General features: G+C 40.9%; 1 protein-coding gene and 1 long non-coding RNA gene across 3 annotated transcripts in view; one reads left to right on the top strand and one right to left on the bottom strand.

Annotated features, from left to right (window-relative positions):
• LOC114560510 (uncharacterized) overlaps nucleotides 1–20,717 on the bottom strand; it is a 103,304-nt gene that overhangs the window by 52,384 nt on the left and 30,203 nt on the right. The gene's annotated exons all lie outside the window — the stretch shown is intronic.
• Nucleotides 5,816–20,717, top strand: part of shisal1b (shisa like 1b) — a 40,425-nt gene continuing 25,523 nt past the window's right edge. For both annotated transcript variants that reach the window (XM_028585938.1, XM_028585937.1), the window contains exon 1: nucleotides 5,816–6,391. The gene's annotated coding sequence lies outside the window, so the exon portion shown is untranslated. The remainder of the gene's footprint in view (nucleotides 6,392–20,717) is intronic.

Genomic DNA, 20,717 nt, shown 5'->3' with positions numbered 1-20,717 from the left:
TCCTTACCAGTCTTCCCTAGTGGAGGCCCACTTCTAAAGCTTATACTTGAAACATGACACACCGCTGTAACAAGTAACAGCTCATTTGGGGAATTCAATGGCAGAATTCACTTTTCTTCTTCCTTTTCTAACCTTTTAAATTCAACCAAAGCAAAAGCAAAACCTGCACCCAAATGTCCAAAAGTGGTATTTGATGATTGGTTGAGTCATTAGTAGGATTTGGCATCATCAAAAATGAAGATTCCAGTAGAATAGCTTCTTTATTGGAATCGTTTGGAATTGTTTAGAGGATTTGGTTTCAAATCCGATCATCGCTTCCCAATTTAATATGCACAAGTTTTGGTTTCCGAAGCGGCCAGGCGCTTGTTGTGTTGCAGCCATGGACCATAGTAAGCAGCACTCTAGTGTGGCTTTATTATTTTACATTTAAAAAGCCCGGTAAAACAGCAAACCACCATTGAATCAAAATAAAACTTTCCTCTTATTTGTGAAAATAGGCATGTGACCTAGCCTGGATGCCAGCCGAACTTAGCCCCGCCCACAAAATTTGAGGTTGGGAAGTTCGGTCTGGAGTCGCTCCGTTGAGAAGCAATTATTGCCCGAACAGGATCTGTTCGGACCAATCAGATTGTGGGACAGATGATCAACAGTAACAGAATCAACCACGTCACCAAAGAACGCTTGGGTTGAATTTGTTGAGATGTGTAGATTCCACCATTGCGTCTGTTACAGAAGATAGACAGCTCATTCATTTTAAAATCCTCAGCGGAGGAGCCTCAAAAACTGCCCGAAAGCATGGTAGCATTATATGGTGGAGCGAGATAGAGAGAGACTGAAGAGAGAGAGAGCGTTATATGGTGGAGAGACATAGAGAGAGACTGAAGAGAGAGAGCGCCCAGCGGCGCTAGAACAAAGCCGTGAATCAGAGAAATAAAACGTGTTTTCGCCGATCCATCTCTAGAAACGCAACTGTAGCGAGCATGTCACTATCACTAACGTTATCCACATTTATTTATATTTACACGCAACAAATGATATATCCTAGCCTGACGTGGTCCTACTCAGATTCTAGTGAGAATGTGAGTCTGAAACCGCTCCATTGGGTTGTGATTATGGGGCGTGTTCCAACCGAACCAGGAAAATAAATGCCTCTGCATTCATTGGATAGACCTCCTACCAATCAGAGCAACGGAACTCAACACTGTGTATCGTCTCCATAGCAACCACTCTTTGCATAATGCATTCATTCTAACTTCCAACTTTTAGACCTTTTTGAAGCTGGATAAGGATATATCATTTGTTTCTTGTAAATATAAATGTGGATAACGTTAGTGATAGTGACATGCTCGCTACAGTTGCATTTCTAGAGATGGATCGGCAAAAACACGTTTTATTTCTCTGATTCACGGCTTTGTTCTAGCGCCGGCGCTCCCTCTCTTCAGTCTCTCTCTATGTCTCTCCACCATATAACGCTCTCTCTCTTCAGTCTTTCTCTATCTCTCTCCACCATATAACGCTCTCTCTCTTCAGTCTTTCTCTATCTCGCTCCACCATATCACGCTACTGTGCTTTCGGGCAGTTGTTGAGGCTCTTCCGCTGAATTTTGTGGGCGGGGCTAAGTTCGGCTGGCATCCAGGCTAGATATATCCAGCTTCAAAAAGGTCTAAAAGTCGGAAGCATAGACAGTATATAATGGACCAACAGACCCCGTTGCTCTGGACGGAGACCAGTGAAGGCTATTAGAAGCACTTTTCTGGTGATGGCCAGCTTTACTGCGCTGCCTCCAACTGAGAGAATGTGACGTGAGCAACGTGTCTGAAAGTTGTAAGTCTTCTGGTAGCTGTGCCAAGAGAAATCTCAATCATTTCCAATCTCACAGATACGGAGAGCGTATGTATATGTAAGGAGATAACATAAGCACAGGCTAATTATTGCTAACTAACATGCCAGTTAACATTAGTAATTAAACCTAAACAGCTCATGTAAATCGAAACTGCCTGCGAGCTTCTCCTGTACTATACGTAATTCCTCTACTATGCGACAGTAAGTCACTTGGTTATGACACAATCGTTAGCTTATATTTACAAAAACGTCTGCTACGGAGCCATAACGTGAGGTACAAGGTAATGGAGCCTTTTATACATTGTCGTGTTTCTTTGGAACTAAACAACGGACAAATAGAGTCTTCAAACATTTCTGATGTAAAGTTATTCGCAGTCAAGTGACGTAAAAAAAAAAATGTCGGTCAGCGGAATGCTAACAGGAGTGATGGCCAGTTAGCAACAAAATGGCGCCATAGATGGCTCGAGTTCTGAAGCGAAGCTTACCCCCTTGGTTGGAAGTTAGAATGAATGCATTGTGCAAAGAGTGGTTGCTATGGAGACGATACACAGTGTTGAGTTCTGTTGACAGTTGAGTTCTGTTGCTCTGATTGGTTGTAGGTCTATCCAATGAATGCAGAGGCATTTTTTTTCCTGGTTCGGTTGGAACATGCCCCATAATCACAGCCCAATAGAGCGGTTTCAGACTCACATTCTGACTAGAATCTGAGTAGGACCACGTCAGGCTACATGTGACCCATTTCAACTCCACCCCTCAAAGAATCGGAATTGAGAATCGATAAGAACCGGAATCGAAAGGAAGAATCGGAATTGGAATCAGTATTGTTCAAATCCAAACGATGCCCAACCGTAGTCATTAGAAAGCAGCATGATGCAGGTTTCTATTAGCAGCATCCATCTAAAGACCAGAGGACATGAAATGACTTGCAGGGATTTGCACAATTCCCCATGCCTCCTCTGACCTCGATCTAGTGTGCTTAAGCCGGGCCCCTGAGAAAAGCTTGACAACCGCATTTACTCACTTTATTACCATGGGACAACCCGGCATCAGCTGCAGGACACCAATTCATAGCTGAGCTGCATTTTGCATAAGTACCTACAGGTCAAATTCAAAAAAAAAAAAAGAAATCCCTCCAATTTCCCTCCAGTAGAAGGTAACCCAGCTCCAGAGGCCTATGCAGTAGAAGGGAGAAGTATCTAAGAGAGGAAAAAGGACAAAAAATAAAATACAGACAAGCCTTTTCAAAAAGTAATTTCCTTGCACTTGGACCATATAATACAAAGCTAAGCCAAATTCTGTTATTTTTTTATTGATTAAAAGTCACATCTGTATCAAATACCCTGCAGGTTTAATAGTGAACCGTGTAAGCCGATCTTCTACATTTATGGAGCCTCCTAAAAACAATTCAAAGAAATCTCCCAGAGCTTGGCTAAAAGGAGGAAAGACCACGCTAGGCAGAATAACTCCTATCGTCTGAATCTTACAGAGGAAGTAGGAACATTTAACAGAAAGAGAAAAGGGAAGTGGAGAAGATAATTTTAACCTGTAAGGAGGTACAGGTATGATACAAAGCCACTTGTATTATTAATGAGCTCAGCTGCATGGAACACAATTCAACTCAAGTAACAAATACAACATTGACAAACTCTGTGTACTCTCCAGTCTGTAGAGATGGCACACACCTGGAGGTGAAACTCCCGCCTTTGTCCAGCCACTGCACAAAATGAGTGATTTATTTACAGTATGAAAGACTGTGTGATCATCAGAGGCACTTTCTTGTGACTAAGTGCTGCCAGCGAACAATCCACATAACTTCCCTGCTTTGCGTTCATTTATCATGACCTCATTTCCCGAGTACATTTCAAACCATTCCATATTTCATAAGGGTTGTAAGAGAAATGTGTAATATTTACTATCTGGCACTGTGGGTGAGCGTTCCATATAAAAACAGCAATCCTGGCAAGAATTTCATCACAGCTCTTTTCTGTGACAAATAAAATCATCTTTTATGGTTTTATGTTCATTCATATTTATAGTTTTTGGTTCACATGCAGTGCAAATGCAATGTGATTTACTGAAAACAAAAAGCTTTGATTTAAGCCAGATTTTCACTTGCTAAGTGTTCGTATTTGCACTGAATGTTGGTCACAAAGAGAGAACAGCACAAAAAAGATGGCCCGTGGATGATTGTGCTGCATCGGAAATGACAAGCTAAGTAATTTCCTCAAACACTCTCAAAGTCCACATGCAGACACACACTCATTATATCGCTGCTGTGCATACTTTCTCCTGGCTGATCTTCATATAGCCCAATCCCCGTACAGTCTTCCTCAGGCCTCCCACTCAGCCCATCCTTCCCTTCACATAAAACTGGCCCTAATCAGAGCTTCCTCCGCCTGCTGCATGTGGCCATGTGTCCCGGAGCATCACCCGCCAGCCGAGACGGCACAATACCCACGGTACTCCACGGGAGCACCCTTTGCTCGCCTGGTCAGCAGGCAAACGTGCAGTGTCAAGATGACATGGCCATATGTTCATACACTTCGTTTGCCCGCTCCGGAGAGATTCTCTACCACTTCATCTGTGGTGTGAACTGTCAGTTTGCCTGTGGTGGGTGGATGGATTGAAACTTCATCAACATAGTTGAGGAAGCTGTCAGGTTGCCCCTGAATCACCTTGCAGTGATGTGTGTGTGACCCGATTGATCCACCGCTTTGTGTGCATATTGACTCAAGTATGCACTGTACTCAGGGGAGACACTTAGGCTCTCTGGCTGCCATGTAACATCAGGAATCAGCAGAGCAGAGAAAAAAGGCAGAGTATCACAGTTACAGCATGTTCCATACACAAGCTGAGCTGACACAAGACCAAGTCACCCGTTTCAATACTGGTTTGTCTTTATACCTGTAAATGTTACAAAACCAACAGTTCCCACTAGTTTGACATAAAGCCAGGCTTTCAAAAAAATGCCATTGTAGTCTTAAGTGTAATGTGGACAGTTTTAATTTAATTCTGATCTACGTTAAGCACTGAACGTGTTGATGAACACAGCTGGGAGGTGGCCATAAAGTGCCACTATTCCCATAGTTGCCTGGAGCAAGCCAATCTGCTCCTTGTTGGCACACTTCACAAAATGTTGATAGGCAAATGCAATAGAGCTGCACATAATGAGGATTTTCATATCAATTCATCTATTTTTTCAATTAATCTGTCTATAAATCAGAAAAAAGTGAAAAAAATGCAGATCACAGCTCTTGTTTTCTTTAAGTGATGTCTTTAAATAGACTGTTTATTTTTCAAATAAGCTGTCAGAAGATATTCAATTCCAGGGATGCTAAATAGAACTTGGCATTTCTACTTGAGAAATGACTTGAATCAATCAATTTTCTGGAATTGAGCATTAAAAATAGGGCTGCAACTAACAATTATTTTCATTATCCATTAATCTGAAGATTATTTTCTTAACTAACTGATCCATCATTTTGGTTATAAAATATCAGAAAATAGTTAAATTGGTGGTTTTATCCGATCAAAACTCCAAACTCAAAGATATGTCATTTACCAACATACAAAATATGACAAAGAAAAGCATCAGATATCAGTTAATACTAATAGTATTCTGTTTATATTCTATTTTATTTGACTTCTATCCAAATACTTTTAGAACAGAGCAGTATCAGATGATGCATGTGTGAATGTAGTTTTCATTTTTTCAGTGTATCAGTTAATTTGTGGGTTTGACACGATGTTTGTTTGTATTTTTGTACAGTATGTATCCAAAATGAAATCGCAGCACATTCCTTGTCGGTGGAACAACCTCTGGACAGGCAGTGCTGGGAGAGGGATTAGATGTACTCTCACAAGGATGCTAATAAATGAAGAGACAGGAACAGAGAGGAGATTGTGTTTGCGAGAGAGAGAGAGAGAGAGAGAGAGAGAGAGTGGGGGTTAAAAGGCACAAAACGCAGGGAGATTTTACTCATGAGAGAAGTTGAGCGGAGAACTAACAGGAAGTATTTTCCCTCAAGAGGAAACCAAGTCTTGTTACTGTAAAAGCAACTGACCTTGTGGCTTCTGTCGGGAAGGAATGCATGCAGAGGAGACAGACCAGGAGATAAACAGGAGCCCTTGCCCATAGAGGATCACCCTCCAGTGCATACACACAAGCTCGCTCTCTCTCCCTCACTCCCACTTTCACTCGCCCACTTAGTATCTCTCTCTCTCTCTCTCTCTCTCTCTCTCTCTCTCTCTCTCTCTCTCTCTCACAAACGCACTCAGTCGCTGTGCTCTGACGGATGGGGATACACTGCCAAGGAGGACTTAGGGGCGAGAAGAGAAGTGTTTCTTTTCTTCTCTGGTGTGTTTTCTTTCTCTTCCGTCTGGCTTCCCTCATGAGCTGTTAATATAAGCCCCGGTCCTGAGGATGAGGAGGATCTATTTGTGAGGAAGTCGCAACAAAGGAAGAGGAAACAAGGAGCAACAGGGTGGTAAATTCTGCGAGCGGGAGTGAGCGAGAAGACCTTTCCTTTTTCTCCAGGCTCGAGCAAAGGTTAGTGAGGAAAGCTGCTTATCGTTAAAACAAACATTGCCTGCTGTTATTGTTTTATTCTCTGTTCTTTACTTTATCTCTAACAAGACATTTCCTATTCAAAGCTTTTCATATACATGTGCTTTTCATTCCTTAGTGTCTATAAAAGCTTAAATTATTTGTCCCCACAGAGCAGTTTTTTAAATTGAGAACAGTTCTCATAATTAAAAGTCCCTTAGTAACATTTATTTTTCATACAGTAAGTCCCCAGGTTGGTTACTGAAGTTTCTCTCTTGGTCAACACGACTGCATCATTTCCCAAAAGGTATACAGTATGGTTCTCAGGTGGGAGTCTGTCCTTTGGTGAGGTAGCAGCGAGTGAGCTGCAGGAATAGGTGAGGACAGCTCGCTCTCGTCAGCCGTCGCTCTACACAGGAGGCAATTAAGCAGGATTGGCAGCCGCCGCTGCCGGTAACTTGGAAACAGCCGTGTGGGGGACGCATGGTGGCACATAATAGGATTTAGGGGGAGAGAGGAGCAGAGGAGGAAGGAGATTCCCTTTGTTCATTCACACAAAAGCCCGCTCCTCTGTGAAAAATCTGTCTGTGTGTCTGTGTGAAAACTGGCCCAGGGGCAATAGTTGTGAGCTTTTATGATTTTGAATGACAGTGAACATTGTTCCGAGTGTGTGTACTGCAAGCGCATGTGCATAGAAAGTGTGTTAGTGTGCTGTGTGTGTGCCTGTATGAGTGTTCATGCATGCACATAGAGAATACGTCTCTTGGGTGTGTATTGGAGGGAGTGAGTCTCTTAGGTGAGCCCTCATGTTTAATTACCACAAGTGGAAGAAATTACTCACGTTTTCAACTAGTCGGACAATGGGAGAGTAGGAAAAATTCATAAAAACATCATGGCCCATGTTGTGATTGCATATTGTGACTCCTGGATGAACCATTGTGTAATTTCTGTAATGAATGGATGAGCAGTTGTGTATGCGTTAAATGAGCGACTTAAGGACTCTGCCTTTGTTCAGGCTGTATTTATTTACAGTATGCAATTGAAAAATTTCTCTTTTGAACCAATCAAGACCTATTCTGCTCACCATTTGGCACAAAGCCTTCTCACAGCCATTTTCAGCATGGTTAAGATAAGTGTGCCTGGAGATGCTGAGGTTGGCCTCCCGCTCCTGGGAACAAAAGCCTCTGACGCAGGCTGATGAACAGTGAAGTTTTTTAAAGATTTACTGTTGGGTAGGGGTGGAGGGCAATTTAATTCAAATGTATTAAAGAAAAAAAAAGGAGCATTGTGTTCTCAGTGTAAATACAGGTGGAGGCACGTCGGGCAATTATTCTGTACTGTGTGTTTTGACACAAAAGGAGAGATATTGCATAAGCCTAAACTTAACTGTTGATTAATTTCAGTGACAGTGAAGTGTTGGTCTATATCTGGCAGGATGTGTTTATATAAAAAAAACTAAAGTGAAGAATTTGCCTTTAAAAAGGATTAGTCAGCAGTCCTCGAGACCACAGAGGGTGGGGGGCGGGAGAGGGTTGTTGTTCTTGTTCAATTGTGTTTCTGTTCTGTATGTTAAAAAATATAAAATCAATAAAAATGTGATCTTAAAAAAAAAAAGAAAAAGGATTAGTCAGCAGCAAATTAGTGAGGTGACCATGGTTGCTTTGTTTAGTCTGGACATTATGTTTTTGCCACATAATCTCAGTCACCTCCATAGCAGTGACCGAACATAAGCGAGGTCAGGACAGTCGGGTCTGGCCATCAGTCATCAGTAGAGGGTTGTTTCCTGTGTCACCTTGTCTCAGGCACGCACACACCCACAGTACTGCCACACAGGGCCAGTTATAGTGAGTCCATCAGTGGCTCAGTGACTTTCCCTGCTAAGAGGAGTCATTGACATTGAGAGGGTTTTAAAGTGCTCATATCATGCTTTTTCCCTTTCCTTTATTGTGTATATATATATATATATCTTTATGTGCACGTTATAGGTTTACAAAGTGAAAAAGCCCAAACTCCACCCCAAAGGCACTTACCATCTCCAGCAGAAAACACTGTTCACTAACTGCTCCAAACAGCTCTATTGTAGTCCAGCCTTTACTTCCGTGACGAACGTGCGTCACTATGTAACACACGTTATAATGCTCGCCTAGATGCTAGCGTGGCACGCCCTCATACTCTGCTTCTGACTGGCTAGTAGTCCTTACCTAGCTACTGTGCATGTGCAACTCCCAACAAAGATGGATTAGAAGTGTGATGCCTCACTCTGTAGCTAAAACAAAGAGCTCAACACACAGGGTGAAAGGAGGAGCTGCAGCAATGTGCAGTACAACAAAAATATGGTATTTTCTGAAAATGAAAACATGTAAACCTATTCTGATATAACCTCTAAATACAATTATGAACCTGAAAATTAGCATAATATGAGCACTTTAATATCTGCTTGGTGCACACATTAACCAGCAAATACAGTACACACTCACTTTCCCACCGAGGCATATGCACACACACACACACACACACACACACACACACACACACACACACACACACACACACACACACACACACACACACACACACACACACACACACACACACACACACACACACACACACAGCAGGAAAAGGCGTCGTGACCGGTGGCTTGGCAGAAGCCCTCAAGGTGAAAATTTTGAGTGAGGAGCATTTTAAATTCAGAACAGATGATCAAACTGGTGTAGTTACTGCAGAGTAGCTGGCGGCACCAGATGCAGACAATCTTTTGGCAGAGGAAGAGTTTTGGTTCCTGAATCTCAAACATAAAAGTCAGAGGCGAGGAGTGAATACAACTGTGGTATCGTCATCTCACGGATGGTGGTTCTTATCATGGTTCAGAGTCCCAAAAAAACTCTCAGCTATACCGAGCTGGATTTTCTGTCACTGCACACCTAGCACAATCCAGTCTCATATCTAGACGTATCAGAGTGCAGATAGAGTAGGTTATTTACGAGAGAGCACACATTGAAACAGAATTTTAGAGTTTATCTCTATCTTTTTTTTATATATTATGGTCATGGTAAGATTGAAGTGTGTCCCCAGTTTATCACACAAAAACAGAAGGCAATTTGATTGGATATTTGTCAGATAAGTAACTGTATATTCCCAAATGTCTCCAATGAAAAAGAGTATTATACTAAAAGATTATTTATCTATTTATTTATTTATTATTACCTACCATCCAACTAAATCCATATGAGCCATAAGGAAAAACTGAAAACTGTAACCCGTGTACCAGCTCTTTATCACTCATGTACAGCTACACATTTTCACTAACAATCTATTATTTTCAACTGAGTGATAACTCTTATATAAAAACACATTTTGCCTTCCACCCACTGAAATCTGAAACTTAAATACTTATATTTTCAATAAATACTAAAAAATACATATATTCTGAATTTGCATGAAAAAAAAAGGGCAAACAAGACATCCATTTGCTAAGTGAACAACATAGAGGGACAGAAATTGTACCCGTTTGACGCTCGGGGGTAAAATGGAGAACAATCTACAGGTGGACGGGGCCACATGAGTCCAAGTGAAGGGCACACAAAATAATAACAAAAATTAGCACTCCTTTTCCACTACCCTTTTATGAAAGGGCTGTTACAAATAATTTGCATCATACTGAACCTGTTGATTATTTTATTCATTAATCATCAAAAAATGTCACAATTTTCTAGAGCTGGAGATAAGGTCTTTAAATGGCTTGTTTTGTCAAGCCAACATTTATAAATCTAAAGATATTCAGTTAGTCACCATATAAAACAGGGAAAAACGTGAAATTCTAACATTTTAGAAGCTGGAACAAGCACATTTTTATATTTCCACTTGATAAATGCCAATCAATGAATTACTAAATTGTTGGTAATTAATTTTATGACAATTGACTAATTGATTAATTGACTTTCAGTACTAATTATCATATGGCATCTAGTTTATTATGAGTCTGGATTACGTTCTGACTGCAGGTCAACCGTGCCATAGTTTGACTCGAACTAGCCTCAGACCACAGAGTTCAGGTGGACTCGAGTACAGTGTCCTGGTTTGGTTTGGAGTTTGGAAAAAGTATTCATTGTACAAAATCTTTACATTAATAGCTCCATGATTCAGAATAAACTGCCAGTGTGAAAGCACCTAAAGACATTGAAATATTTCTTCTAATGTTGGTTGTAGGGTTCCATGCTCTTTAGAAGCTAAAAGTTCAGCACCGAAACGCTTCTGTTTGCACATCTGAACAGAATAAAGGCTTTTATCTGACTTTGAGTGTACTGGATCCTCTCATCCCCCACTCCCCCCCTCCCCCTCCCTCCACGAAAGAATATAATATTGAACAGTTTCCAACTGAGAGTTTAACTGTTCAATATCAACAGCAGAAATTGCAACCAAATAATTACATTCTCCAACCCAAAATAAACATCAGCATGTAGTCTCTCCGATCTGCGGTGCAGAAAACTCTGCATTCATTTGGTTTATCTGGTCTGTCATCAAGACATCTCTCTCCCCAGGATTCACACTGAGATCCCCCCTGCCCTGGGCTTGGCTCAGTGTGTGTGTGTGTGTGTGTGTGTGTGTGTGTGTGTGTAAAGAGAGCAAGAGTTTGTGTACAGTATGCATGCAGTGTGTGGGTGAGAATATACAGTAAGCGTGTGCGTGTCTATAGTTATGAGTGTGTGAGATCTCTCTCTCTCTCTCTCTCTCTCTCTCTCTAACCATTAGACGCTGGAAGCAGAAAGCCAGCTAGCAATTTGTGCCATTATACTGTCAATGCTAATATCAGTAGCCTGCTCTACGTGGATGCATGCATTCTGACCCCTCTGGGCTTACTGTAACACAACAACCACACATGTCAAAACTGCTTATTTGCTGCTGATAAAACAGCCCATTAGTTTTTTTCACTATATCTAAATATCAGTATGTATTTATTTTCCCCCTCAATGTGTGTATGTATATTGCTTTGAGCTTTGTTGTTGTGAGTTTTAAGGTGGGAGGGGGTATTTTCTTTATAAGAGTCAGGAAAGCATTTCCTCCTTTTGTGCAGCTACTGAAATGAGAGGCTAAAGGAATAATCAAATAACGGACATGCTGTTGAAATTCAGACACAGGTTCATCCAGTGGCTGTTTTGAATATTAATGCACTGTTTGCTGTGTGTGTGTGTGTGTGTGTGTGTGTGTGTGTGTGTGTGTGTGTGTGTGTGTGTGTGTGTGTGTGTGTGTGTGTGTGTGTGCGTGTGTGTGTGTGTACGCAACACAAAAGTGAAGAAAAATTACATTGATTCAGAGTCCTTTGAGGCTTTTGTAGTATTGACCGAGATGAAACTGTTCAATCACACATGAATGATCATTCGCGAGAGGAAAATGTAATACCTTGGGAAATCAGAGGTTTGGTCCATTATGCAAATTAGTATCTAAGCATATTGCTCATTCCCATGCATAAATAATAAGCTCCATCTGTATATTGTACTCTTTTCAATGTAATCAGTTCTTAAAAACCTGAATTGAGGGAGCAAGGTCAGGGGTCTTTTCTTAAGGGGGATTTTGAAAAAGAGAAATAGCCATAATATTGACATTTAAATCTTTATGCATGACCCCAGTCTGTCGATTCTCATTATTTGGTGTCTGACCTGTGACCACAGCAGCTATTCCACTTGGCCTCCTCTTCGACTTGTGTTAAACCTCCAGTTGATCAGTGTAACATGTTGGGTACCACGACAAGTTGCGCGCACACGCACACACACACACACACACACAACAAAAAAGGCAGAACATCAGTGGAATAAGCTTTACGTCTACAAATACAGAGCAGACTACACCAACTGAAATGTTCTGCTCTCAACAATGTCCATATAAAGCCATAGGTCTGACTGACCTCCCTTACTGAGGTGTTGAAGGGAGAGAGCGGATGCGAGTGGCAGCAGAGATGCACGGGGAGTGGATGAAGGGTTAAATGTCTGTGTCAGACACTGGCTGCTGATTACAGAGCCGGAGGTGCGGCAGAGCTTCTGTCACTTTAGCTCAGCCGTGCAAGATAGAGAAAAAGCTTTTCACCAGATAAAAAGGAGTATGTCAAGGTATCAGGTTTGATGCATCTACAGCGTCAACAATAAGTGGCAAGTGAAAGGACTTAAGGAACAGCTGGGCACGCAACCTCTGGGTGAGAAATAAAGAGGCTTGCTTTATTCTTGTAATCACTTAATTTCAGTGATACATTTTTTTTTTTTATTGTTTTGGGCTGGGTTTTTCCTGGATGGTTTAACAATCAAAAATGCTTTCTGCGCAAGGAAGTTAATTCTTGATTTTCAGGAACAGTATCTACAATAAAATAACCTAATATTCATTCTGTTTTAGCTCACTTTTTGGTCTGCTCCTGAGGGAAATATGTAGCTGCTAAATGTTTCACCATGTTCACCAACTAGTCGCTAATTTAATGTGTCTGTTGTTTGGTACTGAGCAGGTATTGTGTATAGTGGTTTTTTAGAGCTTTTTCAGTGAAAACAACTGCCTGCCGCAGTAAGAAAACGACAATATGTCGGTGAGAGTTAACTGTAAAGTTTTGGGCTAGACAGCCAAACAATGAGCTGAAACGTGTTATGACTTAACTCTGGAAAGCAGAGGGGCGTTGCAGATTCAGGTGCTAACTCTTTGTAGGTTCATCACTATGGGTGACCTTTTTCACATTGCCATTTGATACACATTGTTCTAAAATAAATAAATACATTTTTTTTTTACACCTGAGCCTAATCTATTTACTGTTGAGGAATGTTATACATACAAGTACTTCTGAGTTGAGACTTTTGTTATTTTAGGCATATTCCCATTATGTTCTGAAGGATTTAAACTGTAGATGGAAATGAGAAACAACAACCGTTTACAGCTTTGAAATGCCATAAAACCTCAATGTTTATTTTACCTGTTTATTCAATATTCCTTGTTTTAAAAAACAACTCATCTTCCTCTGAAAGGGTCTGATAGACTATCATAATTCCATAAGTGGGCCTCTGAACCAGTAGTCATGGGTAAATATCTGGGGTTTGTCATACCCGCTCAAAACAATGCATTATTTCCGTTTTCTCTTTCCACTGGTGGTGGACTTGATAGTTAAAACAGAAGACACAGTGATGCTGCTGTATACGAGGCAGGAAAAGCATTAATGTGGATAAAAGCTGTGTGTGTCTGTGGGAGATTGGGCTTTTGTCTCTAAAGTCCGCTACCACTGAGACTTCTGCTTCACATACTGTAATGGCATACATCAGAAAATCCTCAATACAGGGGGTGTACAGTCAGCTGCTATGTATGTATGTTTGAACATTTGTCTATATTGTAGCACCATATACTGTATATACCCTCTATGCTAACAGAGATAATGTGTTATTTAAAAACTCACCATAATCCATGAGTCATTATGGGCTCAAATGACTGTAATTGTTTGATTCACCGTGTAATACAACGCCTCACTATAATCCCTTCATTCTCCAATAATGACTACTAATTTAAACAGACACAATGACCACAGCCACATATTATCAGTGAATAACAGCAGGTAACTCTACTATTGTTCATTATGATAATAATAAAAGAAAATCATTCCACACTCGCAGAAATCAGCTCAATGGAGCCCTTTTAGTGGAGACGTAAGAGCATTTAGCAAACATTTATAATATTAGAGCTTAGAGTTGAACTCACTGACATTCAGGGAACATTTCAGGACATTGTAGGAAGTAATCCGCCAAACCTGTGAAACCCGAGTTGAGTTCACTCCCCGTTGGGTCAAACCCAGGACAGCCTCATTATTGAGGTGCAATCTCACTACGACGTCCACTCAACCAACACTTCCAGTAATGATTGCTGGAACGGCCCACAAACAGTTCCTTGCATTTTAAGGTTTTTCTAACCGGCCATATAAACAGGCTGCCAAAATAACATGAGTGTTTGGATGTGAAGCAATGTGGAATATTATCCGTTCTCATCTGAGGTATTCCTGGCAGTACAATGTGGCCGCTGCCCTCAGTGACCTCTGGGACCTCAAGGTGTACGCGAGCTCTCCAGGTATCTGTCACAGCTATTTCTAGGCTATAGGTTGCATCGGGTTTGGTCTGGGGTGTTAAACCTCTTAAAAAAGACTATTGTTCTGGAGGGTTATCTGAGGGTAAACTCACACCCAACTTTGTGTTCAGTGAGCCACTTTTGGATCTTGTAAAGGTCTTTTTACAACTCTATTTCTATTGATATTTTTGAATGCAGTGTGGGTCGACATGGACAACATAATAGTTACAAGTGAGCAGGGTCTATGTAACATCTATGTTACATCTTATAGGTGCATACATTTTGTCATTTATAGATATTCCTTCTGTGCCATTTAGTTTATCCAGGATTTTGCCAAGGTGAAATGTGAAAAAAAGAGCAATCAACTAATCCAAGAAAGTTCATTATTTCTTTAGCAATCTAGCCAATCTGAAAAAACTAAAGGTCAAAAACCCCTTTGTAGAAATGTCAATCACAAAGAGTAGGATCTCTTATCATACTTTTCTGTGCAGAGCAAAGTGTGTAACCATACACCAAACACAAACTATACCTCAGTGTTTTTACTGTTTCAGGCTTTCATAGGGAAAACTCAGGAGCAGCTCGACGCTCGATGCGTGAAGAAAGTTCAGGGAGACTTTGATTATTAACACAGAAGCCTTTAATGAAATCTTGATCGAGGACATTTAGGATTAAGCATTACAGTTTAACCACAGTGTAGTTTCATGTACAATTTCAAACCAAATTTGAGGATCTGTGCATTTTTATGAGGCATCTATCTCCTGCTGAAGCTGTCAAGTTTGGGTTATGCAAAGATAATGATGGCGCCATAACAAAGATCTTGTTGTTATCAGTCCAGTCTAGCTCTCTCTCGGGAGAGTGTATGTGTTTGTAAGAAGGTGTGTGTGGCACCTTTGGCCTTTTTCCGTTTGATTTTCAAAGGAAAGATGGTCCCGGAAAACAACTTTTCCCTTATCATGCAGCTGCTTTAACTCCTGCAACTCAAAGACTTAGGGCGTTTTCACACATACCTCGTTTGGTCCGGACTTTCGGACTTTTTAGTTTGATCCGAACCAAAATTACAGGTATGAAAGACCAAATTTTGGTCCGATAAAAAGAGGTGGTCTCGGTCCGGACCAAACTGGTCCGGTTCATTTATAGTGTGAAAGCATTTTTTGGATGGTTCGGACTTTTGGACCAAATACAAGAAGCTCTGGCAGGCTCTCCTTGTGTTACAAGACCGGGGAAGCTCCTTTAAGGTGCTTAGTGAGAGAGAGTGATGGTGAATGCGTTCAGAGAAGACAGCTGTCGGCTATCAGAGCAGAGAATACATCAGCAGTTTATTTGTTAAGTGGTAAATGTACAGCGTAGGTTTCAGTTTGTCTCTGAATAAATGCTCCAGAAAGAAAGTTCCTGTGTCTTGCTTCTCAACATCACAACAAAACAAAAAGGGCAGGCAGGGGAGCAGCAGTCAGTAGGGGGAGAGCAGCAGTCAGTAGGGGGAGAGCAGCAGTCAGTAGGGGGAGAGCAGCAGTCAGTAGGGGGAGAGCAGCAGTAGGGGGAGAGCAGCAGTCAGTAGGGGGAGAGCAGCAGTAGGGGGAGAGCAGCAGTCAGTAGGGGGAGAGCAGCAGTCAGTTGGAAAAACTCCGACACAGAGAGAGGATATGATATAAAATGTATACATTGTAACAAAAACATGAACCTTGGTCCGGACCTTGGTTCGGACTTTCATATACCTTGTTTGGTCCGGACTTTCGGACAAACCAAAATTACAGGTGTGAAACCTCCCCCAGACCACAGTCCAGATCAAAAGACCAAATTTTGGTCCAATAAAAAGAGATGGTCTCAGACCAAACTGAACCATGGTCCGGTTCGTTTATAGTGTGAAAGCATTTTTTGGATAGTTCGGCCTTTCGGACCAAATACAAGAAGCACTGGCAAGCTCTCCTTGTGTTGCAAGACCGGGGAAGCTCCTTTAAGGAATAGCTCGGTGCTTAGTGAGACAGAGTGACGGTGAATGTGCTCAGAGAAGACAGCTGTCGGCTATCAGAGCAGAGAATACATCAGCAGTTTATTTGTTAAGTGGTAGTAAATGTATAGTGTAGGTTTCAGTTTGTCTCTGAATAAATGCTCCAGAAAGAAAGTTCCCATGTCTTGCTTCTCAACATCACAACAAAACAAAAAGAGCCGCGGCAGTAGGGGAAAGCAGCAGTCAAAACTCCAACACACAGACAGGATACGAGAGGACGGGGAAGCCCGTTAACAAACCAATCAGTTATAAGTATCTGGAGACACAGCTCACATATGTGATGACGGCAGGACATAGGTTTGTCACGTATAGATATTTAGTGCGCTTGCATAACTGCAGTGTGAAACCAAAACTTACCGGATCAAATGTATACAATGTAACAAAAACATGAACCTTGGTCCAGACCTTGGTTCGGACTTTCATGTGTGAAAACGCCCTTTGTGATGGAGAATGGCCGAATAGAACTTCTCTGCCCCTAACCTAACCCCTTACCTGGGAGTGACCTCTATGTTACCAAAGTTTTCCTCTTGTCTAATCTTAACAACTACATGGCTTTTCAGGATATTCCACCTCAGGCTTGTTTATTGTTGGTTTATTAGTATTAAATACCGTGAGACAACTGTTGGATCAGAACATTTTATTTTTGCAAAGAGCCAACTTTTGGTGCAGTGTTGCCTCACAACCATGGTGGTCTGTGTAAACCTAGAATATTAATGCACGACATAGGGGAGAAAACAAAGATTCACAAACTGCTGTGTTTTAACTGCAGTTTTGTCATCCATTACTGTCCCATGTCATGTTTTCTCTTTCTTCATTTTTGAAATTCCCACCAGGCTATTTGTCTGTGGGTAGAAGCTATTTTAAATCCAGGGTCAGGCGGATGATGACGAGGAATGTTTCCAAGAGAAACCAACTGAGCCCAGAGTGGGGTGTTAAAGCAAATCCAAACAAACAATGCTGGCTTGTGTCTGGGAGATACTGTCCCGTCTGTCTGCATCACAGACACCAAATAGTCGTCAGGATATGTCCTCCTAAACCCCAGAGCCAAAACAAGTCCAGTTATTCTGCATGAGTCACAGTCCCACTACCAAGGAAAACCAAATTTGAGTGCCAAAGCACTGATGCGTTGACAGATGAGGTCTTCGTGTAGCCTGCAGGCAGCTCAAACCTTGATGGAGCTGCGAGTGTTGGGAGCTTCTGTGCAACTATTCCTGGAGGGCTTTTTGTGGCCTCAACTGTGACAGCTAGTGCATCTCTGTGACATTTAACAGTTAAACTCAACACCCAATCCTCTCAAGTCGCTTGATCAAAGAAAAACTCTGACTAGTAGAGATGCTGCTCAGGGACAGCAAACTCAAATCGAAATTGGGGTTGTGACTAAAGCTTATTTTCATAATCAAGTAATCCTCCTTTTTTGATTAATCAATTAATTGATCAGTCCATGTAATGTCAGAAAACTGTGATAAATGCCCAAAGAAGCATCTTCTAATTGCTTGTTTTGTATGACCAGCAGTCTAAAAGCTATGGTATTCAAAAACATATCCACAACAGTTAATAAATTAACCTTGTCAACTGCAGTTTTGGGTTGAAGAATACACTTTTGACAGTAACGTAAGTAAATGTATTTCGTTACTTTCCACCTCTGGCACTCAGCTGCTTTTCCTGTTGTCTAATAAAAGATTTTATCAATTGATACATAAGCCTAAATATCTAGTCTCACATGCAGCGTCAAGTGAGCTCGATTTATTCATGCACCATTACATGGAAACAAGACCTTTGTAGATCTGAATTTTATTTAATGGGGCTCTAAAAATGTTCATCCCCCAACTGACTTTGAGACATTGATTGTATAATGAATTCAAGTTATTAGGCTCCTGTAGCTGTCTCGTTAACCGTCGCTCCCTCACTGTATGCATATATTTACCACCAAGCAAAAAAATAATGAAGAAAGAATCGCCCTGTTAAATTCCCATTTGGTCAAGAAACTCTCTCCTATCAGCTGCTGGATGATACTAATTGCTGGGGTGTTTTGACGTGTTATAATTACCCCTTTTCATCATCTCTACACAGTATGTGGTTAAAACTTGAGAAAATGTATAAGGTTTATTTTCCCGTCACGTCCATTGTTTTGATATTAGTTGCTTATTCAAACTGGAATGAGGCTGAAGCAGTGAAGCTAGTGGAGGTTTATTTACAGGTATATCAACATTCTGCAGAAATATCAACTGAAAGTCCTACTACAGTAGATTGTCCTAAACTATGTGCTGGGCTGCCATTTATACCAGGAATTATAGAAGATGTATATAAAAATAAGTTAAATCAGAGTTATTAATCTGGTTAGATTTGGAAGGATTCTCAGACAAATACCTCTCGTACCATCCAATCTACCTTTATAATCCAAACTGATAATGAATTAAGGGTGTGAGACAAAATGAAGCAGGATGCCGAATGGTTTCCATCAACATGACAGCTCTCAGCAGGTAAACACAGCAAGCCAGCACCAGAGTTTGATTACAGCTCTTCTCTTATCTTCTGTTTGTCGTAAGCTAACAAAGCATTACCAGTCAAAAATAGATACAGGCCACCCATGCAGCAAGGTGGATGCACTGCACAATAGCTGAGACCATTATGTTGCCGTATTTGCCAAACTCTCCACAACAAGCTCTATGGCAACCCTGCTGTTATTCTCTCTTTCAGATCAACTGTATTATTTTCCTGTACACTACATTGTGGGTGCTAATGACTATAAGTTACATTCATTCTTATATCTTCTGTGACTTAAAACGTCTCCCAAGCAACATGAAGCCACCAGACCAAAACACGTTGCTGCCTCTGGGCTTTATTTAGAATATTTGATCTGGAATATTTATTCAGGTGACTGATTATATAAACCAAAGAGGAACCTCTGTTCATCAGTCAAATGTATGTGTATTTCTGCAGCTCTGAGCACTAGGTGATACAGCACAAATGAATAAGCAGTTATTACCCTGACAGTGCTTCATCAGTTTGTAATGGAAAGATACCTGGGCTGTGCCAATTGTAGCAAATAGTAGAAAGAGGAAAAAACTAGAGACATTCAGTTGGGACCTTTTATGGGTAGTTGTTAGGGGTGTGCAATTAATTGAATTTCGATTTCAATTACGATTTTGGCTCCCAACGATCACCAAAATAGTATAAATCGAGAAAAAACTATTATTTTGCCATGTTCTGTTTTGCAAGAAAACTCTTATTTTGTCTTGTGTTCTGAATGACACGCAAATGCGCACATCCGCACGCGCACATCCGCCCCTCCGCCCCTCTCGATGCCAGTCAGGGAGGCAAGTTGTGTGCATATCATCCGCTGGAATTTAAAAACTCAGCGCAAGTAAAGATGGCAGCAGCGTTTGCTGAGCAAAAAAAGGCAAAACCAACTCAGTTGTCTGGGAACAGCTAACAATGTAGTATATGTTGTATTCCCCCGACACGCTGTATTCACTTACTGTTTAAAACTTTTTCCAGCTTAGTGGGGGTGCATAGGCATACTGCTCAAAACCAACATGAAAAAAACATAGGAATGTTCCCTCAGCATTTAGTTTTGTTGTTAAAACTGTATGTAAATGAGCAGGGACTTTAAATAACCTGTTTCACATAACGTTACTCTAAGGTACCGTCTATGTGCTGGATTTTTCCTAAGGTTAGCTAGCAAATAAGCCCACTGACGGCGACATTATTGTTGATATTTTGGCACAATGTTTAGTAATGACAGTAGTAGTGGTCATAGTGAGTGAACATTGTGTTATGTCTGTGGAACTGTTCATTAGCTGTGTAACGTTATGTGTGATATCTGTAAAGCTGAACCGACTCACAGTGGTAAAACTGATTTTATTCTGATCCAAAGACTCTTTCTGGGAGATAAAGGACACTAACCGATTATACCCTGGACACTATCCATTATATCCAAATGTTAATGAGTAATCGTGTTAAATAATCGTGATTTCAATATTGAACAAAATAATTGTGATTATTATTTTTTCCATAATCGAGCAGCCCTAGTAGTTGTGTTGTTATGTTACCTGAATAATCAATGCATGATTGACATTTCTCTTGTTACTTTGAGTACCTTTTTTGTATCTTCAATTGGATTTAGACTATTTAGATTTAATATACATAGTCTTCGTAGTTTACTTTTAGACTTGTTCTTGTGACATACACAACTCAAACCTCTGACACATGCTGTACTACATATTTACTAACCATCCAGGGCACTAC

Source organism: Perca flavescens, chromosome 8, assembly GCF_004354835.1.
Source record: "Perca flavescens isolate YP-PL-M2 chromosome 8, PFLA_1.0, whole genome shotgun sequence".
NCBI classification, from domain to species: Eukaryota; Metazoa; Chordata; class Actinopteri; order Perciformes; family Percidae; genus Perca; species Perca flavescens.
The sequence above is the reverse complement of the archived record's forward strand: the minus strand, read 5'-3'. Positions and strand labels throughout refer to the sequence as shown.